The sequence below is a fragment of the Ambystoma mexicanum genome, chromosome 12 (genome assembly GCF_040938575.1).
Source record: "Ambystoma mexicanum isolate Mex_15411 chromosome 12, UKY_AmexF1_1, whole genome shotgun sequence".
Classification (NCBI taxonomy): Eukaryota; Metazoa; Chordata; class Amphibia; order Caudata; family Ambystomatidae; genus Ambystoma; species Ambystoma mexicanum.
The window spans coordinates 471,598,118-471,625,756 of record NC_090936.1 but is presented as its reverse complement, the minus strand read 5'-3'; the positions used below and the strand labels follow the sequence as shown (position 1 = coordinate 471,625,756).

General features: G+C 47.8%; 1 protein-coding gene across 1 annotated transcript in view; it reads left to right on the top strand.

The window, feature by feature from the left end:
- The window catches only part of LOC138513680 (V-type proton ATPase 116 kDa subunit a 4-like), a 4,716,919-nt gene that overhangs the window by 3,485,214 nt on the left and 1,204,066 nt on the right, over positions 1 to 27,639 (top strand). The gene's annotated exons all lie outside the window — the stretch shown is intronic.

Genomic DNA, 27,639 nt, shown 5'->3' with positions numbered 1-27,639 from the left:
AATATGACGGCCTATGGGGCTGCGGGTTCCTGACCCAGAGGGCCTGTTATGTTTACTGAGAAAAATAATAAACAAACATAAAAGTTCTGCTTCACATATTTTCAGGGTGTTAGCTTTCCACCGCTGGACCTCCCTCGGCCGGGCCGGGACCCTAAATGACAAGCGAGACAGTGTACTTCTCCTGTCTTACAGTGCCTCTTGGTTTCTCCCTCGGTCGGGCTTGGATTCCAAATGACCAACTGGACAGTGTACTTCTCATGTCTTCTCTTTAACAGGGTTCACTCCCCTTGGCTTCTCAGCGTCTTTTCAAACAGTTCATAGTGGATATTCCCTGCCTTTGTCAACACACTGTTTCTCAGGACTTTAGACCTTGCCCCTTCTCTTTAGCACCCCTCTCTTGTAGACTTCTCATCCACTTTCACTTGCAATGTTCACAGGATTCACTTCCCTTTTACTTTCACCATGCGTGATTCGCTCCGCTTATACATGCAGCATTCACTTCTCTTATACTTTCCCCATGCAGGATTCACTTCCCTTACTTTCTCTTGTTTGTAGATCAAAGTCTTTCGATTGTATGGGGATTTTGCTAGACCTCCTGTATGACCACTTTGACCTCTTCTGGTGGCTCTACTAACGCCTTCTGGTTTCTGTAGTTTTACTCAGACAGGGATTGACCAGAGTCTCTTGGAGCAACACCCACGTGGTGCCAGTTCCCTCTGCGACTGGTCTCCCCTCAACACTTTTACAGTTTGTTCAACTTAGTTCATCTTGCTACTTTGCGACTTTCGTTCACCACAGCCCGTCTCTTATCGGCTCTTCCCTCGACTCACTGGCTGTGATGAACCACTTGGCTTTCTTCGCAACTGAAGTCAAGGCCGGTACCATGGTAGTAGGAGTTTTCTTCGCTCCCGCTTATCAGCGTCGACGCGCTCTGTGTACCATTGACATCTGCTGCAAGACGTTTCTGCTATTGTTTGCTGTCTTAGGCTCTCTTCCACGAACGCAGGCCTGGGACGAAAAGGGCAAGGTCACTACTCTCCTTGCCACCCTCTCGCTTCCCGCCGCCTTTCTCCTTCTCTTGAACTGCTGCGCCTGGTTAGCCGCCTCGTCATGCTGTCTGCCATGCTTGTACCGTGCTCTCTTGCTCCACCTTTTATCCCTGTGACAAAGGGAAAGGGCTGTCAGGTGTGTATGATTCTGATCAACTGGCTGACTTTGCCTGACCCTTGTATTGGGACCAATACTCTGGTGTTAGTCCATTGTCTGGTGTGTTGTGTTAAAGTGTTCATATTGGAAAAGGGGGGGGGGCGGGGTTAGTGGTTCTGAATGTCCTACGTGGTATGATGGGGAAAAGGTGTTGCGTGAAGGGGGATACCGCGTCTCGCCCATCGGTCTCCCACTCCCACACCCCGAGGAACCCCCATCCAGGTTATCCTCCCTCACTGGTTCACCCCCAGGAACTGGATCGAAGCGATGGCCGTGTCATGGCCACCTGGATGACAGATGCCGGGGACTAGCTAGAGAGACACCTTCAGGTTTCTCACAGACGGCAGAGAGGCCCCTTCAAGATATGTATTAATCTCCCCAATGTCTGCCTTTCCTTCACTCCTATATAGGACCCCATAGAACGAGGCAAATGCCTCCTGGCCCCACTCCACTGTACTCTCCCTGGTCTCCCTGAGACCCATCTGTCTGGCCATTGTTCCTGTAACCTTGCAGCAAGATCTGCCTTATCACCTTTCTTATAAAATTTCTGTTTCAGAAACTGTAGATTTCAAATGACCTTCTCCTCCTCCGGCAATTTCAGCTCCTCCCTCAAGCCCCTTGCTTCCAAAATACGATCCTCCCTTTCAGTGGGTGAGGACTGAGCAAGCCTCTCTAGGGTTTCTATGTTGTTCCTGATTCCTTTCTCTATAAGTAAATGTTCCCTCTTCTTGCGGGCCCTGTCCCTGATCAGCAAGACCCTCTTTGTGGCCTTTACCGCGTCCCATACCGTCCCCTTTCTCACCTCGCCTGTATCATTGATGACAAAGAATTCTTTAATGCTGTTCTCAAAGTCATCTCTAAAGACCGGTGTCATGATCTCTGCTTCCAAAAGATCAGGACTTGCCCGACTCCCTTGGATGCAGACCCATAACCCCGGTTCCGAGTGCCAGCCAGTCCCAATTGGGACCTTTTGGACCCTGTCCTGGCGCCAGTGGCACCAGGCTCATAAAGATGCCCAGTCCCAGCGCTGGAAGCGCCGGGCTCATAATGCTTGGGTGGACCTACCTGCAGCAGACCATGCTGCTTACTTACCTGCCAGTTGAACCCCTGATCCTCTTCTGTTTGGGACTACTTTTCCTGTTGGGTGGGGCAGGAGCCACTCCCTAGGTTCAGAACACTGGAACTCTTCTGGAAAGCAGGAACTCTTTTCTTACCTAGGCGTGGCTGTGGAAGGAGACACCTAAGCACTACAGGAGGCTATTTAAACCACACCCGATGGATGAATCTTGCTTTGCGTTATTCTGCATTCTCTGCAGCAGAACGCTCATCGTGTCTTCTGCTTCTGATCCTGGGCCTAAGGGAACAAAGGCTTACCATCCTGGAATCCAGTCTTCAGCAGCACCTGTAAAGACAAAGAAAGAACAGGTTAGCACTACAGTCTTCAGTGGCAGCGCATCTCTTACCTGGTCCATCGGCTGTCACCAACGCCTCGCGCTGTATTCCGGCATCTGAAAGACAAAGGCTTACCTACTCTTCGCATGCTCCGGAGGTCTTCGCACTGCATTCCGGCATCTGAAAGACAAAAGCTTACCAGCTCTTCGCACGCTCCGGAGGCCTTCGGCGCTGCATCCCGCATCTGAAAGACAAAAGAAGGTGCGTTTAAAGACATTGGGCAACTTTATTACTCACGTGCCATTACTCCTTCCCACGCCGAATCCAGTGGGTATTCCAGCACCCTTCAGCTTCTCTAAAGCTCTGAACTTGTACCTGCAAGATAAAAGGGACAGTTAGTGCGCATCGTGAAGCAGGCTACAAGCGCTTACTTACGTGCTTCCAGGCGCTTCTATTCCTCACGCGGGTTCGATCCTCAACTCTCATCAGCCCGCCATCCGCCATCGCCGGAACCCTGCAAAACAAGAGATATCATTACAAAAGACTTTTAAGACATTTGAAGTGCCCAGAACTTACCGTTCGTGCAGTTAACGACGGACAGCAGTCCTCTGAGGTCAAGAGGCCAGCACCCTTATCCAGTGAAGAAACTGGTTACGGCACCCTGCCCCGAGGCAGATGGAGAGCTTGGCGTTCACTTACCTAAGGTGAGGGCGTTAACCTTTGGGGTTCTACAGGAGAAGAGAAAGGGAAGAGGAGAGAGGCACCCAATAACCCCAGTTCATTAATCCCATATTTTCTATCTGCAGACATCTTACTCTTCGAGTCAGACATACAGTGCAGAGAGGTCCAGCCCAAAGAGCCAACCGTGTGTTACACATCACCTTTGAAGATACGGCATTCACCCAGTCAAGACCGGCGCCTCTGCGGGAATCAGGTGAGCGTTACAACCGGGTCCTTCAATAGCAACTCATTACACCTCCATTTAGAATTCCTAGGGCACAGACCTCCCCAGTTAATATCTACATACACCATATCATGGTCGGACCATGAGACGGGATGAATCCCTGAGTCCCTTGTCACATCCCATTGGTCCCGAGTTATATACAGGTAATCTCTACTCGTGAGAGTGCCATGAGGTACGGAATAAAAAGTGAATCCCCTCTCCTGTGGATGGAGGTGTCGCCATATGTCCCTCAGCCTGTACAACTCCATGGCTGTTCCCAACTCAACATATCCCTGTTTCTGAGGTTCCTGGTCCCCTTTGTGTCTGGCCTGTCTGTCTAGACTCACATCCATCCACACATTAAAATCACCTCTAAGGGTAAGGTGCCCCTGGCCCTCGCTCATTACTTTCTCTCCAGTTCTTTGCAGGAATCTCTTCTGACCCTGATTTGGAGCATATATCGCTTTCAAAGGTAACCCTTATTTTCTTGATCAGGCCCGAGATCAACACGGCTCTCACTTCTGCATCAGACCATACCTTTGTCACTTCCATCAATGGACCTTTCCGGACCAGAATCCCTACTCCTGCCTTTCTGGATATTCCTGACCACCAGTATTCACCTCCAATAATCACACAGGGGATCCTCCATTCATCGCCTTTCTGATGTTTGGTTTCCTGGAGGAACAAGACATCTATCCCAGCTCTTCTAAATTCCATGGCAAACAAAGGACCTCTTAATGGGGGAGTTGAGCCCCTTAACATTCAGTGTACATACACGCAGACTGTCATCCATCGTGACCCGGCCTCTCTCAGCCATGACCAAATCCCATGCCCAAAGTGAACCTCAGAACAAAAGCGAACCCTCTCATAACAGAAAACTCAGTTCCACAGGTGGACAAAACAAGAGCCATCATGTAAAAACTAGGTCCCCTAAACCCCCCTTGCCATCCTCTCCCTCTCCTCCCCACTCTCCCTGCAGCGCTCAGCCCCTCCCTGTTACCATCACCAGATGAGTCTGAACCACCAAACAAGCCCGAAACCCAGGCCTCTCCGCTAGACAACTCAAACTCAGGTGCCACCACTCTAGCCCCCCAGATTACAACCAACCCCTTGCAAATCAAACACATTAAACATTCCTTAAACCCCACAACTCAACTTTAGAGTAAATTTCTGGCCCAAATGTTCCGACTGTCCCCACAGGTGATCCCCAGGGGTCAAAACCATACGCAGAGTTTCTAACAGCGATCTCCAAGCCACCTCAGGGAGTGTACTCAATATGTATTGGGAGGGGATGTGTTCAGCTTCATAAATGTCCTTGACCCCAGGATTCTTCTCCTCTTTTGTCCCTTAATGCGCCATTCCATGTCCCGGGAGGATAGCTCAGCGGCAACGTGTTCGTCTTGGAAGCAAGACAGGTTCGACAGGTTCGATCCCCGGGTCCGCGCTTAGAAACCTCTGGGTATTTAAGCACGTTATAAATACGCAACAAAAAAATATACAATTCCTGTAACAGCGTCCTGATGCCTGCGGGCTGTGTGAGCGCTTTAAAAATACAAATAAATAAATAAAATCCTCTGTTGCCTTTGCTCTCTCCCTGAGTTCCTCCCTCCACAAGTAGTTCCCTTGTGACTGTGTATTTCCTCCTCCGTCACGAGCCTGTGCCTCGGCGTAGCAAGTATCATGGCCGCTCCGTGAGTCATTGTCTACCTACTAATCAACTTTGGTATAAGAGGATCTGGAGGAAATGCGTGAATGGAGGTCTCCCCGATGGAAATTGCAAGGCATCCTCCTGTGACTGGAGACATAAACCGCCTCTCGATGCAAATCTTTCATCTCAATCCTCCCAACCCAGGTGCCTTCAAAAACCTCTCAACTCAATTATCTCACCTCCTAAACCTACATCCATCATCATTTTTCTACAAATGATCTTGCTATCTTCTTTGCGTCTAAGATTTCTACCATTCACAATACCCTTACTAATGAACTTCTATCCCCTCCTGCTGACTTTTCTCTACCACTCCTAAACTCCTCTCCTGCTACCTGTCTTCCTTTGCCCCCACCAACCGTGATGATATTATTGCTCTGCTCCTCAAGGCTAACCTTTCCTGGGCCCCCATGGGGCTACTGTTGCCACACTTTAAGAAGCACACTGCTCCCACTGGTCTTACTTCCCTCTTTAACTCCTCTCTTGACAATGCCACTGTTCCCTCATCCTATAAGACAGCTACTGTCTTCCCTCACCTTAAAAAAAACTGGTCTATGTCCTAACTGTAAACTAAAAAGGAAGTGCTGAACTGCGCCGAGACCAAATATATATGCTGTCCATAAGTAATATCCATCAATCAATATCCACACATTGCAGGTTAATGGATTAAAACAATTTGAATTGTCCACGGATAATGTCCACAAATCAATGTCCACACATTAACATTGGTGTTCAAGACGATCATTTAGTTATTACAGCCGACACGTGTTTCGACCATTGGGTCGTTCTCAAGGCTGTCATGATGTGATACAAAACATATATATAACACAAGAGACATAACATTGCAATTGCCAATAACAGAACATATGAATAAGTTACATACCAAAATGTATCCATGGCAGTGACGTTGTGGAAAATGGAAGAAAATGAGTTAATATCAACCATAGTGGTGACCACAATCAGTCAGTAATAATAATTAAAAAAAGAAACTCTATTAGAAATGAGTGACCGTCCATTGCCACCTCCAAGCAAAACACCACAAAAAATGTTTGCAAACTGCATGTCAAGCATGCAAGTGTTTTGAAACCAGTGAGTGACACCAAAGACCTATATAAGTGAAAATGAGTTTGTGAAAAGTGTTGAATGAATAAAAAAAATATATATATATTTCTGATGTTTGTTAATCTGCTTAGAATCACATGCTGTGCATAGGTCCGACATCCAGTGGTCACTGCGGAGTATTGCATTTTGTTTTTCGTAGTCGAAAAAAAGGGGACGTCGACAAGGCGTGTCTGTAACACTATCCCTATAGTGACGTGCGTTGTACCCACAATCCCTCACGCGTCGAGGTCCCTCAGATTGTTTTTTTCCGCCCAGCTTCTGGTCGCCTTACGCGGAGCTCCTAGAGAGACATTGCAAATACTTACTACGGACCTCGGTCCTTAATTATACTTATTATATTGTTAAAGATCCCTCCCCTCGACGTTAGCTGTGAAGCTGTTTCTCCGCCGAGCAAGTTTTCGACGGAGGGGAAGAGATGGAGGAGATCCTTCGGCGCTGCCGAACACGTGGCCTGGCCTCGCCGGCCAACATACAGTAGGGAGAGTGGGGGTTCGAACTTTTATCTTCTCTTTGAGAATGTCTTTCTTTCTCCCCTATCTTTCCCTTGGGGTTGTTATCACCAGTTATTATTGCCTCAGCTATGGAGAGGACACCAATTAAGTTTTGCCCACGCTGTAGGGGCAAATACACTTGGAAGGACAAACACAAGCTCTGTAATCGTTGCTTGCCCCTCGATCATAAGGAGGACAGCTGCGCGGCCTGTAAGCTCTTGAAACCAAGAACTCTTAAAGAACGAAAAGTTAAGAGGTGGGCGGGCTACGCTATGTCGAAGTCAGTTTCCTCACCCGCCGCAGCTGTTACAGAAAGTGACGAGGAGGGTGATAACTCGACGTCCGTTACGTAAGTCATTAACCCCCAGAAGGAGCGCTCGTGCTCCTCGACGTCCGTCCCCGGCCCCAACGGGCTCGGCTCACGCCCTGCTTATGGGGATGAACACCCCGGCGACAAGGACGCACATAGACCTCACCGTAAGGGTCTCAAGCCCCACCCGCAAACGCAGCCGCGACCAGCGATTGGGCTTTCATCAAACATGGGCGCTACCTCAAAATCATCCGACGTAACGCTCCATAGAGCGGCCGTCGAGGAACAACGCGTAACACAGGCAACGTCGACACCAGAGCCCTCTACTGACAAAATCGTTGTCGAGAGCCTGGCGAGAATTGTTTCCGAAGACAAACGTAAGCGGACGACGAAACAAACGTCGAAAACCGCACAAAAAGCTATGGAAACGCCGAAAAAGCGCAAGAGTAGCCAGGAACTGCCCCCTTCATCTAAGGGCACTTCTGAACTACCGGAGGGCTTTTCAGAGGGCGACGGAAACCTTTCTTCGACGTTGTGGGAGCGTTCTAAGCGTTTTGAAGGTGAAGACACTGATTTCCCCCCTCTAGACTATTCAGGGGTCCCCCATGAGACCCTTGAAAGACTCCATTATTGTATGGAGAAAATGGAAAGGTTTTTGGGAAGCCAAAACCCACCCACACCCAAAAGACCAAGAGAATGGCCCCAGGATGACCCTAGGGTCAAGATTCCTTGCTGTTTCCCCCTTCTACAGACGCATATGACCTCACTGAAGAGGAGCAATACCTCCAGGAAGATGAGGAGTGTTTGGGTGGAGAGGAAGAACACGAGGAAGAGGGGTTTGAAGAAGATCCTTACACTAGTGCAGGAGCTTTTGAAGAAGATACAGCTACCTCGCAGCCTTGGCAATCCCCATCAGTGCAGCCTTGGCAATCCCCATCAGTGCACTCAGACCCTGATGTCTTTCACCCTTCTCCTCCCAAGGATTCACCTATTGGAAACACCTCTCCCATAGATGACCAACCTTCACTTAATGCACTATTGCGCAAGGCAGCAGCGCATTTTGAAATAGACACAGGGGAGACTCTTCCTGACATAGACTTTGTAGAGAAAGTTATTAAAGAAAAAGCCCCTGTTAGTCAGTCTATTCCGCTCCTGGCTTCTATAAAGAGAAGAATAACTCCTTCCCTTTCCAATCCGGCCTTAGTCAGAGGGGTCAACCCTCGGATAGAAAAGCTCTTCAGCCCTTCGTCCTCTGACCCTTTGTACATCAGAGGACATTCTATTCCGGACTCCCTCGTAGTTACTAATACAAGAAAAAGAGCGGGGGTACCACTATCCACTAGTGAGGCACCACCTGACAAAGAGGGCAAGAAGCTCTATGCACTTGGGAAGAGAATCACGACCTCCACCGCCTTCTCAACTAGGATTGCAAATAACAATTCCCTACTAGCTAGCTACGCAGATGCACAGTGGAGCAAGCTGCACAGCGAAGCAGAGGACGCACCAGAACCCCTGCGTTCACGCCTGTTAGCTATAATCTCAGAGGGAACTCTTGTAAACCAGGGCATCGTAAAGAACTCCTTAGATGCCGCAGAGACGGCTGGCCGTTCCCTGGTTCAGGGAATACTTCTCAAACGCCATGTCTGGCTGCGCAATTCGGGATTTAAGCCGGAAACCCAGGCTTCCCTGATAAATAAGCCCATAGAACAAACACATCTGTTTGGGAAAGCAGTTGATGAGGCCCTAGAACATGCGAAGAAAGAGTTTGATACCATCAAGACTCTTGACCAAATTTCTAGGCCCCCTAACAGACGCAGCTATGGCAATAGATGCTCCTTTCGTGGCCAACGCCAGCAGCAAAACCAACAGCAATTTTACTCTGCTACCAACTGGCCCTCTAACCAGGGTAACAGCACGCAGTTCAGTCAAAGAGGCCAACGCCGTGGCAAAGGAAGAGGTCGCGGCTCCAGCCCCAAAGGTTCCACGCCCAATACCAACAAATGACCCGAAGATTCGGGTCCCCTCCCATGCATCACCGGTCGGGGGCCGGCTAACATCGTTCCTTTCAGCATGGGAGGGAATATCGTCAGACCCCTGGGTATTATCCACCATAGCCCACGGATACTGCATCGAATTCAACGGTTCCCCGAAGTACAGACCCCCACGGAACCGACACATGACACCGGAACACTTCAATATTCTTCTTCAAGAAGTAGAAGAGCTACTGAAAAAAGAAGCTATAGAGGCTGTCCCCCTATCTCAGGTAACAGAAGGTATTTATTCAGTGTACTTCCTTGTACCCAAAAAGGACTTAACCATGCGCCCTGTATTAGATCTGCGCCCAGCGAACAAGTTTGTCAAACCCCAAAAGTTTCGTATGGTGACCTTGCAGGAAGTAATCCCACTGTTATCACAGGGGATTACATGACAACACTAGACATGAAAGATGCAACTACCCTTCGGGATAGTATCTGCACCAAGGGTATTCACGAAAGTACTGGCAGTGGCAGCGGCCCACCTGCGCAGGTTATCCATCCCGGTATACCCTTACCTCGACGACTGGCTCATAACAGGGGATTCTTACGAAACATGCTTCTCCAATACCCAAAAGACCGTAGACCTTTTGTCCCAACTGGGCTTCGCCATCAACGAAATGAAGTCCAGCTTAGACCCCAGCCAAATCAAACAATTCCTAGGGGCTCTAATTCGAACAAAGGACGGCCTCGTCTTCCCCTCCAACGAGAGGGTCCAAAACATGCTGTTTCAGATCCCCCATTATGTGGCAGGTCGAGAGGTGACGGTACGCAAAGCAATGCGCTTGCTAGGGATGATGGCGTCATGTATTTATTTGGTACCTCACGCGCGCCTGCGCATGCGCCCAATGCAAGAGTGGCTCTACAGCCAGTGGTGTCATGCCAGCGGACAATGGGACGATCTAGTGGTGGTCTCGCAGGCCTTGGTTCTCTCGCTACGGTGGTGGACAAAAGAAAACCTGTTATTAGGGAAAACTTTTGCCACACCCGTAGTGGAAGCCACTCTAACCACAGACGCATCCCTTACAGGATGGGGGGCTCACCTATCCCATCAGACTGCTCACGGAGTGTGGACTCCAAGCTTAGCATCCAAGCATATAAACCTGCTGGAACTACTAGCGGTGTTCAAAGCACTGAAAGCCTTTCAGGAACACTTACAAGGAAAGACAGTGATGGTCCTCACAGACAGCACCACAGCCATGTACTACCTCAACAAGCAAGGGGGCACTCACTCTCCAGGACTGTCCAAGCTGTCCCAGAATATATGGAAGTGGGCTCTCAAACACAACATGTTCCTACTATCACAACATGTACCAGGGGAACTCAATCTGCTAGCAGACAAACTCAGCAGAGACTTCCCCCTGCCCGAAGAGTACGAATGGCAATTGCACGAAGACATCGTCTTAGACGTCTTCACGCAATGGGGATTCCCAGAAATAGACCTGTTCGCAACTCTGGAGAACTCACAATGCCAAAGTTACGCCTCCAGGTACCCCCAGAACCAGTCCAAGGGGAACGGTCTGTCGATTCAATGGTCAGGGAAATTTGTTTACGGCTTTCCCCCCGACTCCCCTTCTCAACAAAGTGGTGCACAAGATGCACCAGGAGCAGGTTACCATGATACTAGTGGCCCTAATGTGGGCCCGGCAGCCATGGTTCGCTCACTTGATGGAGATGTCCCTATCTCCCCCAGTGAAACTTCCCTGCCCGTACAACATGCTGTCACAGGACAAGGGCAGGACACTGCATCCATGCCCTCAGACCATGAACTTAGCAGCCTGGCTCCTGAGATCATAGAATTTGGACATTTACAACTCCCGCAGAGATGTATGGACATACTCAGGGAAGCCAGAAAACCTAATACTCGCCACTGCTATTCTAGCAAGTGGAAAAGATTTGTCATCTGGTGTAGAGGTAAGAGCATCAACCTGGTTGACTGCTCTCCCACTAACATTGTTCTGTACTTGACCCATTTACTGGATTCAGGCCTAGTGTTCAATTCCATTAAAGTCCACCTAACGGCACATTCTGCATACACCACTTCCCAACTTAAAGTGTCGTGGTGGAAGATACCAGTTATCAAGGCCTTCATGGAGGGGGTAAAGAGGATACACCCCAGTTGCTTCCTCGACCCTGCTCTCGTTAAAATGCCTGTTAATGGTCTGCTTGGGCTTCGGTTTCCTCCTGTTTCCCCTCCCCCTCCTGCCTCTGGGTCGTCCCATGTTGACATATTTTCCTCTGGTAGTCCTTGAAATCTGACCTGTTTGCCCCCAAGTAGTGTACCTTTTTTGTACCTCTTTATCTGGTCTAAAAAACCTCTTCCTGGATTTTCAGTGGTTGTCTCTTCCCCCATCTTGTCAGAAATACTCAGGAAATCCCCATCCGAGTCCACATCTGAAAACTCTGCTGATGTGTTGGGTGTATTATCTCGAGATTTCCTCGTGTAATCACCAAATTTCGTTTGAAACGTATATACACGATCCTCCCTATAATCTCTGTCATCTCTGAAGTATTTACGGAATTTACGGAATTTAACTTCATCTTGGTAAGTACCTAGAATCGAATACATCTTAGTGTAATTTTTATCTTTAGTTTCCTGTGGATTGGTCATTATCTTAATTTCCTCCTTAAGTACGTCAATAGCAGTGAGAGTGCGTGAGTGCACCCTCTTGGCATGTTCTATAAGTAATTTCACTCTGAAGTTTTCACTCATTCACATTTAATTTTTCGGTTACAGTTACTCTATACTTTTCAAACACACAGACATATTCATGTAAAGGATAAGTCGATCCGTTCGGGAATCCAAACACACCAGTTCGTTTGTGCACTACTATTCCCAAGGACACTTGCAGTGTAGTATCAATGCACGTTGATCACGTGAGAAGTTTCAGCATGATCACGTTACGTGCTTTACATGCTTTTACCGTCCTTTGCTGTATAACGCTGGAAAGCAGCTTGTACGCCAATTAAGATCGCACGTCGGGAATATTCCCTTTTAGAATCTGTATCTGGTAAGTCTCACTATAAAGAAGTTCATTTTGTGATACGCATCTGGAATAGCACTTTAGCTATTTAGAACAGCATTTCAGCTACGGCACACAAAACGGATGTGCTTTTAACTATGCAAAATATGCTTTTCTAGGTATTAGGACCCACGGATTGCATCACATTTATATGAGCACTTAAACCTTGGACATTAACGGGAAGGTTTAAACAATATGCATGCTGTGAGTATTCAACAAGTCCTTATATACATTAGGGACTGCTGCTCTCTCGTATTATTCATTACATTGGTCACCCTAATTGCTAACGAGAGGCACTTGTTCTCTTTTCTTTTTATTTTCGTTTTTACACGTTACACAGATTGGTTCTAACTGGGTAAGTTCCCATGTTAGCCATTACTATTTTGGTTTTATAACGTAATATATAAATATATATATATATTCATTCAACAATTTTCATAAACTCATTTTCACTTATATAGGTCTTTGGTGTCACTCACTGGTTTCAAAACACTTGCATGCTTGACATGCAGTTTGCAAACACGTTTTGTGGTGTTTTGCTTGGAGGTGGCAATGCACGGTCACTCATTTCTAATAGAGTTTCTTTTTTTAATTATTATTACTGACTGATTGTGGTCCCCCCTATGGTTGATATTAACTCATTTTCTTCCGTTTTCCTCAACGTCACTGCCATGGATACATTTTGGTATGTAACTTATTCATATGTTCTGTTATTGGCAATTGCAATGTTATGTCTCTGGTGTTGTATATATGTTTTGTATCACAACATGACAGCCTTGAGAAGGACCCAATGGTCGAAACACGTGTCGGCTGTAATAACTAAATGACCGTCTTGAACACCAATGCTAATGTGTGGACATTGATTTGTGGACATTATCTGTGGACAATTCACATTGTTTTAATCCATTAACCTGCAATGTGTGGATATTGATTGATGGATATTACTTATGGACAGCATATATATTTGGTCTCGGCGCAGTTCAGCACTTCCTTTTTAGTTTACTTTGAGGGTGTTTTTTCAAGGGAACCCCATGTGCTGTAAACTTGCGGCCATCAGACAAAGCGGTTGTAACTTTCAGGACTAGCGCACACCACACAGGTACTCCTTGAAGTATCCACATATGTCCTAACTGTCCTGCCAACATTCACCCTTTCTCTCTTCTACCACGCTATTCCAAAATCTTAGAGCGAGTGGTATTCAATCGACATACTGAGTTTCCTTATACTCACAACCACCGGGACCCGCGTCAATCTGGCTTCTAACCTCTGCCTTCTACTGAGACTGCTCTCCTCCATATCACCAACTTCATCTATGCCACTCAGCATGCAAACCTTTCATCTAGTTTTATTCTGCTCGACCCCTATGCTATCTTCAATACTGTTGACCATTCTGACCTTCTCTCTCTACATTATCTCTCTTTGGCATCAAAGATAAGTCACTCGCTTGGTTTGCTTCATACCTTTCCCCCAACAACTTTCAGGTATCCTGGAAAAGCCATACCTGCCGTCTCAATCGCTCATGCACAACTCCACTAAGACTGAAGTTCTCTACTTCCCAACTAAACAAGCTATCTCTTCCTCTACTCTTTGATCCATCATAGAGCTTCTCGCTCTTCATCTCTGAATCTTCCACTGCAGCCAGACTCCTCAATATCAGAAAGATCTGTCATGTTCTTCCTTTCACTATTGCTATTGATAAACAGCTAATCTCCTCAGTAATTTCTACATCTGACTAGTTTGCCAGTCTCCTATATGGCCTTTCCAACTATGCTTTTTATCCTCTGGACAAAGTCCTCAACTTCACAGTCCAAACACTTTTCAACCTTTCTTGCTTTACCCGTACCTCCTCTGCCTGTCACTATATTGGCTGGCTATCTATGAAACAAAGGGCTTAGTATGAACTTCTTCTCATCATCTTCAAAACTATCCAGGGTCTCGCCCCGCCCTACCTATCTATTCATCTCACTCCCTACTCTCTTCCTCGCTTCTTCAGATAATCCTCAGCTCACCTACTTGCCATCACTCGTGCCCATTGTGCTCCTCGTTTCTGCTTTCTCTCTCTCATCGCTGCCCTACTGTGGAATGCTTTTCCTTTCCCTCTCTGTATTACTCCAACTTTACCACTATTTAAATCCAACCTTAAAGCTCTCCTTTTTTTGTTTTTTTTTTAAACTTTTATTTATTGGCAGGAGTTACAGCGTACACACTTAGGCAAGCACTGCGTTATAAATTGGACACATTTCACATTTTACATTGGCAGCTGATACATTGATATATAGCTTGATAATACAGGTGTCAGTATTTACAGTACAGGTTGGTTTGGCGTTACATTCATATCATTATCATTACTTTCGGTCTGATTGAGGAGGTAAGTGTGGAATTCAGTCCATATATTTTTCGGGCAAGCATGTGTAGATAGGGAGGTGATATATTCCTCTTCACATGTTTGAGTCAGGTGAGTGCATTTAGCCACATTGCAAAGGATGGAGGGGAGGGACGTTTCCAGCACTGGAGGATACATTTCTTTGCCACCATACAGTTTACATTAACAAAGATAGTCATTTTCTTCCTACAGGCAGTACCCCACATCCCAAACAGCACGCCAGTCGGGTCTGGACCAACAGTGGTACTGACAATTTCAGAGAGCGCTCGAAGGATCCCACTAAAGCTCTCCTTTTTTCTGTAGAAACTGTTTCCTAGCACTCTACGCTATTGCATCACCCTGTTTTCTTCTCTCCCTACCCTTCATGGACAACCCTACAGCACTTTTCCGTGCTCCCCCATACTTAATTCAGCACTATCGCCACAATCCCATTCCTATGTTATTCTGTCATGTCCTCGTCCCTGGTTTATGTTTGTACTTTCCCCTGCAATATCTGGTCTTCAAGTCACATTCTCTCACCCCATTGTAAAGGACCCATGTCCTCTGCTCTGTTATCAATGGTAAATGGTGTACATGTTTTTGTGCCAAAAATGCATTGCTCTCCCTGTGATTTTTAATATATCTCTCATTTCACATTTCCCTATGCAGCAACCAAGTCAAGACGAGGCAATCCCCAATTCTGGGGCATCCTGTGTGTTATCGATGGGGGAACCTCCCACTCGTGATTAGTGTATGAGTTTATGCTAAGGAGGTCCTCTTCCTCATTCTGAATTCCTGGCAGGCGTATGGCTCTCAGAGAAATTGAGTTCTCCTTAACCTACTCTAATCTCTGAATGGACAGCCTGCAAAGCCCTGGGGATTTCGTCCCACATTGATTGTTTATATAGTACATTCAGGTCATGTTGTCTGTCTGTATCAGGACTGCTGTTTGCCTCATAGACAGGAGAAACGCCCATAGTGCCCATGGAACGAGTACGAGTTCCAAACAGGAAATGTTACTCATTGCAGTGACCACTGTATGCCTAGTACAATCTCCCCTTTCCTATATACTTCTGGGAGTTCCAGCAGAGCAGGGGCAGGATGGAGCCTTAGCAAGACTTAGCATGCTTCCCTTTTATGAATTTATAGAGAGCACAGTTGCGGGACTCAAGTGTAGCGTGACCACGTTTAAAACCTTGTCTCTTGTACTCCTTCCCCAATCCTCCGAGAGGACGGGGCGACCTGTTAACTGACTTTTAAGGGAATGGATAGTGGACATATGGAGGAAAGGGGACATTGGGTTAGAAATACAGTAGTCACTATGGTGAGTAACTTTTCCTTATTCCTACGTTCCGTCTCCTTGCCGCATACTTATGGAAGAGTTAAAAGCACTACTTTAACCGATGGAGGATGGAAATAGACTGTAGCAAAAATATTCATATTGACTACATGTCCAATTGGGCATCAGCAGTGGAGCTGAACTCCAAAATGTCATATTTGCAAAAAGCTGATGGGGAGGCCAATGTGGCTACCTTGCAGCAAATGTGCTCCCAAGGAACACAGTGTTGAAAGGCCACTGCTGTACTTTTTGCTCTGGTCAAATGTCCATGCAGACCTTGAGGGTGTCACTTGCCTTGTACTTCGTAAGCATGGGAAATTCAAGCGATTATCCATCTTGCAATGGTAGATTTAGCTGCTTGTTTGCCAGGATGTAACCCACCACACGTGACAAATAGTCTGTTTGTGGATTTATGAGGCCTAGTCCTCTCGAAATAGAACCTCAAAGCCCTTCAAACGTGTAAGGTATGTCAGACGACACCAATCTGGAGGGTGTTTCAAAAAAGGAAGGCGGTAGTAATGTGCCACTGTTTTTCAGAGTGCAGGGCTAAGCTTCCTCTGACTGGAGTAGAGTGGAATAACGCTTCATTATTATTATTTTTTAATAATTTGTATTATTTTTTCAACATGACAACCATACAACTCAATAAACTGTTGTACATATTAACTCTCACGTACAGTTTCATGTTGCATTTTCTCCCCCTCCCCTCAACTCCTCCACCCCCCCAGCCTACAGCACCCTTAGATCTTCCCCCACCCGCTCCTACTGATGTTTCCACTGCTACTTCGCCCCTGAAGGGCCATCTTCTCCCAGGCTTTCCCGGTCTGGCACGGATAGTGTCGCTATTTATTGTCTCCAGGCGACCAACGTGTCTGCTTCCTCCTCCCCCCATCTGCCTGCTGCTTCGTGACACACTGTTGTTTCGGCATTCGGCCATTTCTTAATATCTTGCCACCATACCTGTGCCTGCGGTTTCCTACATGCTTTCCAGCTCATTACTATTCTGTGATTAGCTAGTATGTATGCCAGGTCTTGATTTTGCTCACGTGTTTAGCTCTACGAGGCCTGGGGAACCGCCCCAACAGGCACGCCCAAGGGGGGCTCACGTCTAAGTTTATCTCGTTTTCTGCCATGAAGTGGGCCACCTCTCTCCAAAAATATCCTATTTCAGGGCATGACCAAAACATATGTACCATTCCTGTATTCACTTCCCCACATTTTGGACATGCTTGTACACCTGCGTGTTTGAACTTAGCTATTTTCTCAGGGGTCTTGTATGCTCTGTGGGTGACGTATAACTGAATGTGTTGCAACTGCACTTTTCTTGATACCTCTTTATGATATCCCTGCACTCTGACCCACAGCCCGTCTTCCATGGATTCCCCCACATCCTCCTCCTAGTTCAGTCTCGCCTGGACACCTCAATCCCAACCTTAGACATCAGCAACTCATATATACGGGAGACCTCATGGCCCCCTTAAGACACGTCATAAAATGTTTCTATGACTGCCTCGGGTTGTTCGGCCAACACTGCTTTGGGCAACGTACCTTTGATACTCCTCACCAGCCTAGAATGTGTGATATGCTGTCCCTGATGTAACCCTGTGTCCTCCACCAGTGTATCGAACTTCTCAACCTTCCCGTCTCACCACACTTCCCCCATTGTCACTATACCTACCTGTTCCCATTTCCTTCTGATGTTCAGCCTAATTTGCTCATCTATTCCTTCTTGCACCACAAGCGGAATCTGTGGGGAACACAGGGACGCGTTCTCCATTAACTGGCAAGCTCTGTGCCACATCTTTCCTCCCAGGTCCAATAGTGTGCCCTCTCCCACCCTCTGATGTTTTGGCAACCACATCCTCTCGTTCAAGAAATAGGGGCTGCATTTAGCACTCAATAGTTTGAGTGTTTGATCTTCAGACAGCCACCTTGCTACATATTGAAGTTGGCTAGACAGATAGTATACTTCAAAGTTTGGCAATCTGATACCTCCTTGCTCATACGAGTTTTGTGTGGGATAACGCTTCATAGCAATTTTAGTGTGGTGGCTGTTCCTGATGGGACAGAGGGCACAGCCACTTGAGAAGATTTTCTCCATCAACTCTTTGTTGGGCGTGAACATTTTCTTTGTCCCTTTCTTCCTTGAGATTGGCCTTTATCGTGTTGTCTAAAAGTGGAAATACTGAAAAGATCTGTCTCTGCAGCTTGTGTATTAGGTTGTGCTGACTGCTGGTGCACGGCTGCCCCTGACAATTTTGCTGCAGAGATAGGAAAACCTGTCATTTTTCAAGGCTGTCAGCCTTTGATCCAAACATATGTGTGCCATGAAAAGGCATGCCTAATAGTCTTGATTGAACATTTGGTGCAAACCCTCCTATTTGTTTTGTTATCATTTTTCTCCAGATCCTTCATTTTGCATCTTTCAGCTATCCGTCTAAGTTGTTTTTTCAAGGTGCACAGCGGTTTGGAGATCACAACAGCATCACCTACGCGAATAAGAGGACACCTCTACTGTAACCATTTAATGATGATGCCTCTGGTGGAAGGGACGCCATTGATTCAGCAATATCATTCATATATAACGAGAATGGGGTTGGGGAAAGAACCATCCCTCTCTGAGTCCTTTTTCAACTATAAACCTTGGTGTGCATTCTCCATCAAGACCCCACCTAACCACAGCATAGCTATCGGAATACTTAGCAATTGTTGGATTAAGTATAGCCCCTGGGAGCCTCATATCAGCTAATGTGGGCCATAGGTTATTATGTGGCACTGCATTAAATGCCTGTTTCCGATCTAAGAAAGCCATATAAAGGTACATTTTCATTAATGATACATATTTATGGATAAACGGGAATAACCGAAAACACTGATCAATGGTGCTTAGGAACATTTGTATACCTGTCTGCAGGTAAGAAACTGCATTCATTGTCAGTATCGAGTCTTCTAATTGATCGAGGAATACTTTGGTAAAGATTTATCAGGAAGAATCGAAGTAACTAAATTGGTTAGTAGTTAGATGGAGATTCTCTACCACCCTTACTGTAAATCAGTACTATTATAGCATGATGCCAGGAATTAGGTACCTTGCCCATGGGACAAAACGAGTTAGGCAATAATGGGCCTCATTACAAGTGTGCCGGTCCAGAAACAACAGTGCCGGTAGTTCTGTACCGGCACCTTTTTCCACACTAGCACAGTATGAGTCGGGATGCCGGTATTACCAGCACCATAAGTCACTCGCCGCTTCTGGCAACACCGTTGGCGGTATCTGCAGAGTGCCACTGCAGCCGTGCTTGTCATATCGGCATGGCGTAATGAAGTGTACATTACGAGCAGCACAGACCTGCATTTTACCGGCATGTACATGCCGGTATGAACTTGAAATCAATGCTGGAAATACTGGCATCGCGGACCAGGCGTTAAATAGACGCATATGCGTAGAAACATGCCACAGGTGCAAATAATCAGAACAGGTGGTACAAATGAGAAGTGCTAGAACAGAAAAGGACCACTCCCACAAAACTTACAACACCACAATGCTAACAGTAACAGTACTGAAGCTGGAGGACATGCCTGCAGGACTATTACTTGAAGAGGCCGGGAGGCAGAGGATGTAGCAAAGGCGTAGGAGGAGGAGGAGGGCCATCATGGCCCAGCAAATCCCCATTGCCCAGCCTGCTGTACCACGCCGACAATCTCCATCCCTCATTTAAAGCCCCCTCCTTAAACCTGAGCAAAATGCAGATCCACAGCCTGTACCGGCTAGACTGAGACATCATCATCAATATAGTGCACCTGATCCATGACGACCTGGTCCGCCTCATAAATATACGCACAGCCACCACCCCCTTGCTCAAGGTAGTATCCGTGCTACACTTCCTCGCCACAGGCACATACCAGAACACAGTCGGAGAGCTGCATGGGATATCTCAACCCTGTTTTTCACTTGTCCTGTTCCAGGTGATTGATGCACTCCTGCGGCACGTAAGAGACCACATCAGTCTACCCAGAACAGCAGACCAGGTAAACCACCCGAAGATAGCCTTCCATGCCTTTGCAGGCATGCTGAACCTCATTGTTGCCTTGGACTGCACACATCTGGAGCGGATGGCCAGGCATGCTGTGGAGGCTGTGTACCACAACAGAAAACTATATCATTCGCTGAACTTGCAGATGGTGTGTGATGCCCGCCGCATCATTACCCATTGCTGTGCCAGATTTTCTGGTTCCACCCATGATTCCATGGTGCTGCGCAACTCCACGCTGCCTCGGTACATGGCACGTCACGGTGGACAGCGTACCTGGCTGCTGGGTGAGTACAACTACTAGGCCATGAGCACATTTTAATTGGGGGGCATGAAACAGCATAGTGTACCTGGCTGCTGTGTGAGTACAACTACTAGGCCATGAGCACATTTGAATTGTGGGGCGGGTGCATATTCTGTGGGGGGCATGAAACAGCATAGGTTACCTGGCTGCTGGGTGAGTACAACTACTAGGCCATGAGCACATTTTAATTGGGGGGCATGAAACAGCATAGTGTACCTGGCTGCTGTGTGAGTACAACTACTAGGCCATGAGCACATTTGAATTGTGGGGCGGGTGCATATTCTCTGGGGGGCATGAAACAGCATAGGGTACCTGGCTGCTGGGTGAGTACAACTACTAGGCCATAGGCACTTTTAAATTGGTGGCCATGTCTAACACACATCACCCGTGGATGTGCAGCTAGAATACTGAATTCCATCTCACATACCACTTACCTGTGCTCCTTAAATTAGAAAACACCATGAAATGGAACATGTGCAGGATATGGAGTGGAAAGGGGAATGGGTGCCATGATTAAGAATCTCAGGAATCAAGTCTATAGTACTACAAGTACATTTACTGACTATAAGGGGACAAGTATGTAGTTTGTGTTGTGCATGCATAAAACATAAAAAGGGTACAGGTGTGACTGAAGCTGTTACACAGTCATAGCATGCCTGAGTGCAAGCCCTTGACAGGCATGCCTGCAACTTAGATATCTATCCAGTGCATCTATAGCAGCAGCCAATCTGAACAAACATGAACAAGAAAACCACATGTACCATGATGCACCACAACAGATTTGAAACATGTAGCACAAACACATTTTAGCAGACACACACCACCTGATGGACAGACAGAGTACAACACAGCACCCTCTCACATAGCAGTGTCAGCCAACACACCAAATGTCCATGTCCCTTGCCTCATCGAATCACACATGCTACTCATGTGAAATGAAAAAGTGCACTCCCACATGGACATGTACTTCAATTTTCCTTCATATCACAGGAATGATAGATGCATCTTTTCAGAATCTGTCTTTGGTATAACAAAGGTCAGAGGTCATGGTGAATGCAAATGGCCAAAATGAATGCTACTGCATGCCACACAACACACACCATTTTTACATAGTGCATATCAGGTACCTGAAACAGGACCTACGTTAGCTTAAATGAATACTGCATGTGCATGTGTGCCCACTGAAATCATCACTATATAGCCTGTGCTAATATGACATGGACAGAGGAATGACAATGTACACTTTGAGTTGGCCACTTTCAGGTGATGCCGGTTACCCCCTGTCGCCATGGTTGATGACACCCGTGAGGCAACCACACAACATCCGCAAGCAGGCATACAATCGTGCCCATGTACGAACTTGGGGCACATTTGAACAGACATTTGGCCTGTTGAAGGCAAGGTTCAGCTGCAGATCGGGGGGAGCACTGATGTACAGCCCAGAAAAGGTGGGTAATAAGATAGTGCTTGCTGTGCCATGTTGCACAACATGTGCATCAGATGCAACGTCCCCCTGCCCCCGACATGGACATGCACCCACCGGAAGCGGAGAATGACGGTGATGATGATCAGGACATTGCCAGCGCCGTGATGGAATGGTTGGACATGTTTCATGGGATGAACGTATACAGCACTACTTCTAATCACCTGTCTGACACGTGGCACAGGCCACCTTGCACACTGGGCACTGGGTACCACATGTAAATAAATACTATCACATGGAATAATGACAGTCCAGTCATGAATTCAATTTGCCACAACAACTATATTATGTGATTTCAAATTATGTACAAATATGGTACACTGGCGATACTGTGTACCCCAACTATCCTCACACCCACACCCCCTCCCCAATTGTCCATCCCCACATCCCCTCCCCAACTGTCCCTCCCCACACCCCCTCACCAAACTGTCTATGTGCATATCATGTCCTATATAACTATGTACATTAGCAGAGTACTCAGACAGGGCACCCATGTATCCATGCCCTATTTCCTGCCCCTTTTAGGTTCTGGGGTGCGGCTTTTGGCAGCCGAGACAGCCGCACAGAGAAACGCCTTGGGCTGCTCTGTAAAGAACTCCCTGCTGCGCTACTGGTGGACGGAGCTGATGGTATAGACAGGTGCCTTTGGTCCAGGAAGGCCCGGAGCAACATGGACATTGTTTCGGCTATCGAGGACATGACACTGTTGCCCTCCCTGACCCGGCACGACATCTGCACAATGGCACGTGTGCATCTGCCTAGTGCCCTTGCATTCCTCCTTGAAACTTGCCTGAACACTCTCCCGCATGAGTTGTGGCTCATAAAGGTGCTGTTGAACTAGTGATCTCAGTGAATCCTGCCATTGCTCCATATGTGACAGGCGCCCTTCAATATCCCTGACACTGAATAAGGGTGGGGGTGGGGGATTCATTGGGCCCACAGGACTGAAGACCAGTAGCTCTGATCCCTGTCCACACTTTCTACTCCAGCCTCCTCCCCAGTGTTTTTATCAGGACCCCCTTGTGGACGTCCTTGCGGCAGGGGTGCATGTGCCACCAGGATGGTGGGTGGCTGGGGTGCTGGTGCCTCTGGGACGGTGGGTGGCTGGGGTGCCGGCTGGTGGGATTCAGATGTGGATGCGCTCTCACGTCTGCCGGAGGATGCTGTGGAGTTCTGTGTGGACGTAGTGGTGGTCCGTCTGTGGAAAGGTCTGGTGGCCCTGGATGTACTTGGCTGTCCAGCCTTATTGCCAGATGATTTGCCTGAGGGAGTCAGAAAGGCAGGGCACCAGTGATGGGTGTGGAATGATGAGACCGACATGGATGCTAGTAATTTCTGATGATAATGCTGTGTCAGGGAGATGGTTGTGCCCATGGCATTGTGCACATATGCCTGTGTCGGGGATGCTGTGCGGGTGCATGTGTGGTGTGCCTACATGGTGTGTGCTGTGGCACTTCCGTGGTGTACTGGTGTTTCCCGGTTACGGTGTTATGGGTGTGGCACACAAGCTGTATGATATTGTGTTGTGGCTGGTTGTGCCATGATGTGTTGCACATGTGACTGCTGCCTAGGCACTTACTGCATCAGTGATGATTTTGCAACATGGGTCGTGGTGGATTGGACGAAGGGACAACATGTATCATTGCTGTGTGCGGCAGGTCATTTGCTGGTGGTGGAGGTGCTTGCCACTGACGTGACTTTGGGCCTGTGCTAGCACGGTGATGACAACACAAGTTAGGCTGTGTTAGAGGTATGTGTGTCTGAGTGCCAGCAGGAGCATCTTGTGAGGGCGATACATGGGACCTATGTTATGTTCACTGTGCGAGTGGTGTATGAATGAGGTTTGGGTGCAAGGTGTATGTGGATGTGTGCCGCCAGTTTGCATGGGGTGGCGTCTGGCAGGGCTGTACTGGCTTTGGGCATGACAAACGTGACATGTTTGCCTACTCTATCGTAAATAGTGTGGACAAGGTCGATGATCTGACATTGGGCTTACGGGTACTCACCAGCCTTTTCTGATGTCACAGCTCCAGCCTCCGCTGCACCAACTCTGTCAATCGACTCTCGGTGCAGCACGCTACTGCAGGTCTCCTCCCGTGGCTGCAGGTGGATGGGGGATGCAGTGCCACCTCCTGTGGCCATGCCCTGGGTGTGCTGTGCCGACATGTGGTTTTGCATCCTAAGGTGAAGGTTGTCCCACCTTTTTTGGCTGTCCCGGACAGTTTGTGGTGTTGTTCCGACTCCCGTGACCTTCTGTGCCACCTCCTCCCAGATTGCATTCTTGCGTAACTGGGCCTGCCTTCTGAGGTCGTTGGTGAATATTTGGTCTGCATGCTCGACTATGGTATCTGTGAGCATGTTGAATTCAGCCTTGCTGAAGCGCGGCTTGCGCCTCCTGGTTTGTTGATGGCCGCCGGCCCATTTCCTGTTACGGCAACCACAGTATTTCTGGTCACAGTAATAATGGCACTGTTGTTACCGGTGCCGGTGAGTCCGGTAGCGTGGAGCTGGAATCGGAGTCACTGGCACTGTGGGTGGTGGTGTGGGGATTTTAGGGGGGTTTGGTGGTATTACCGGCGTGCCGGTGCAACCGTTTCTGGCATGCCGGAATGCACATGCACGCTAACAAGGAATCAACCGTTGATTCCGGCAGCACTGCTTCACGGTCACGGTAGCACCGGCATGCCGGTAATTACGATTTGTTTACTGCTGGATTTGTAATGAGGCGCAATGCCAGATAAGGGGCCCAGATGTTTACTTTGTCTTTAAAATATTGTTCGGAAGCAGTCTTTTATGTGAAGCTTGGCCAATTACGATGAGTAAGAGAAGGTAGTTATGCCCCTGTTCACAACCTCAGATACTGGGGTTAGTAATCATAGTAATTAGACAAAAAGTGTTTTTGAGATTGACAAAAAATAAATTACACAGTGTAGGAAAAACATGTTTCTGATTCTGCTTAGAATCACATGCTGTGCATATAGTCTGACATCTAGTGGTAATTGCAGAATATTTCTTCTTTCTTTCGAGGATCGAAAGGGGACGTTGGCATGGGCGTGACTGTAACACTATCCCTAACGCAACATGTAGTTTACCCAAAATCCCTCACGCGTTGAGGTCCCTCAGATGGTTTTTTCCACCCAACTAGTTGGTCGCCTTATGCAGAGCTCACAAGAGTTGCTATGGCAAAATAGTTATTTTGCTGTCCCATGACCGATGGTCGGCTAGTCTCGACTACTTCTCTTCGACGACTGCTTCGTGGACCCCTACGCCGAAGACATCCACTGCTGTTCGGCGACTGGTGCATTGATCGACGTTTGTCGACCGCGTGGCCTTGTCCCTCAGGCCAGGCCCTTACAGTAGGGAGAGTGGGGCCCTGGGTTGATTCTTTCTGAGAATGCATTTCCTTTTTCCCCCTCTCTTACCCTTTCTGGTCTGGCTGCCGCCTTTTACCTCTGCTATGGAGAGGACTCAATTTAAATGATGTCCGTCGTGTAACGGAAAATACCCCTGGAAAGAAAAGACACCCATCGCAAATGCAATAGGTGCTTACCTCGTGACCATGACGAGCGCTCCTGTAAATCCTGCAAACTCTTTCGTCCAAAGACATTAAAAGATAGGTGGACAAAGCAGTGGGGGGCTTACTCTATGTAGGCCGAAATGTGTTCCCTCCGTTGGTGCTGTCGCCTTGGACGACGAGGACTCTAGCGGTAGTCATGGCTCCGACTTGGAGGCCATAGACCTTTCGGCAGAACCCTCTGTTTCCCAGGTGCCCATCTCCGGCCCGACAGACAGACCACTGGTACTGTTATGGGGAGTTCACAGCCCGGAGAAAGGGGCACACACACATCACCCAAGGAAAAGCACACAACCCCCAAAGCTTCCTCAACGGATACGTCCAAGAAGCACCAAATGCCAACAGGCCCGCCGAAAGACTTCGACGGTGCCTGACGAACCTCGCGCTCCGGCACCCTCCCCGCAACCGCCTTCTAGGCATGCAACTGGGAAGTCTACTCATAAGAACGTTCCCAAAAGAAAGCCCAAAAGCACTGACACGCAGTCTAAGAGCGCGAACTACGGCGGCACCTACAAGCAGGTCGAAATCCCTCATACAAATGCCAAAAGTGTGCGAAAGTCTCGCAGCTATTGTTTCGGCGGCAGAAAGACCCAGAAGCACCCCCTCTCATCTAGAGGAGTAGTCTGAAGACAGCCAAACCCTCTCCAAGGCTTTAACTGGTAAATCTCCCACTTCTGAAGAGCCTTTCCCTCCCCCAGACTCCTCTGGTTCATCCCCATGGACTAGGCAGAGGTTTGAAAATTATATGAATAAAATGTCCCAATTCGTGGACTTCTCAGAAAGGTACATTATCCCCAAGAGACTTAGGGAGGAGGATTCCTGCCCCAATCTACCAAATCTGCAGAAGCTTCCCATCCAGACACAAACTCATCCAGAGGACATATTTCAGTTTTCTTTAGCAGAAGAAACATTTGAGGATCCTTTTACTCATGAGGACAATCCTTTTGGTCAAGACACAACTGACCAGTGCCCAGACTGGGGACACGATCAGCCAGCAGATGAAGGGCCTTGGCTCTCACCCACTCATACCCCAGACGCAGACATTATTTGTCTGGACCCGCCTTCCTCACCTCAGCAGAGGCAGTCATCGCCAATAGATGACCAGATGATATTTAATGCCATCCTAAAGAGGGCCGCAGACCACTTTCAGAATGCCACACAGGAGGCTGATCAGGACTCTGATTTTGTTGAGAACATTCTTAAAGAAAAACCTCCCATAAATCAAGCTATTCCACTGCTGAACTCCATAAAGAAATGCATTGCTCCTTCCTTATTCTCTCTTTCTCTTACAAGGGCTGTCAACCCTCGGGTTGAGAAACTAGTTCGCCCCTCTCCATCTGACCTGATGTACATTCGAGGTCATGCCACTCCAGACTCGCTGGTTGCTACAACCACCAGGAAAAGGACTGGGCTGCGCCTGTCTACGGCAGAGGCTCCCCCCGATAAGGATTGCAAAAACACTATGCCCTTGGCAAGCGTATTACCACGTCTGCAGCCTTTTCTACCAGGATTGTGAATAATACCACTGTTCTCGCTAGTTAAAGTGTCGTCCAATGAGGCTTGCTCCAAAAAGACCTCCAAGAGGTCTCTGAACCCACATGATCACGGCTGCTGGCTGTCGTCTCAGAGGATAGACAGATGACCCACATCATCCTCAAGAACACACTAGACGGCGATTCTGCAGTTTTAACAGTGCAATTTAGGGGTGAGGACAAGGGAAAACAGACAGGTGATCTTCTAACAGTGCATTTTAAAGGTGAAGACCAGGCAGATCTTCAGGCGCAGTGCATACGGATCCTGCAAGTGCACAGATGGTCGCAGGCAGGGGGAGGATCAAGTGCACCCGGTCAGTTGAGACTGGGGTAAGTGCATATAGAGCCACTCTCTTGGATTAATTTCTCAATTGCATTGAGTGTGGCCCTGGGGCAAGTGCAAGAGAAGACTGGAGGGGGTGCCGGAGACCAGTGAGACTCTGAGGTACACCTGGTGGCCAGTCAGCATGCTGTAAGGAAGAGGAGGGAGGGAAAAACAGAACTGGGTTAGCAGGATAGAGGGAGAGAGAAGGAGGAGGAGAAAGCAGATAGAGGGAGAGAGAAGGAGGAGGAGAAGAGGAAAGTCTTGAGGAGTTTCTGGAACTTAAGGAGATCCGGCTCAAGGCAGAGGGCGGCAGGGAGGTTATTCATTGGTACTCCAGTAAATGGAAACGCTTTGTCATCTGGTGTAATGGCAAGAGCATCAATCCATTTGAATGCAATCCAACACATATTGTCCTGTACCTAACTCACCTGATAGATTCAGGTGTGGTTTTCAATTCCTTAAAG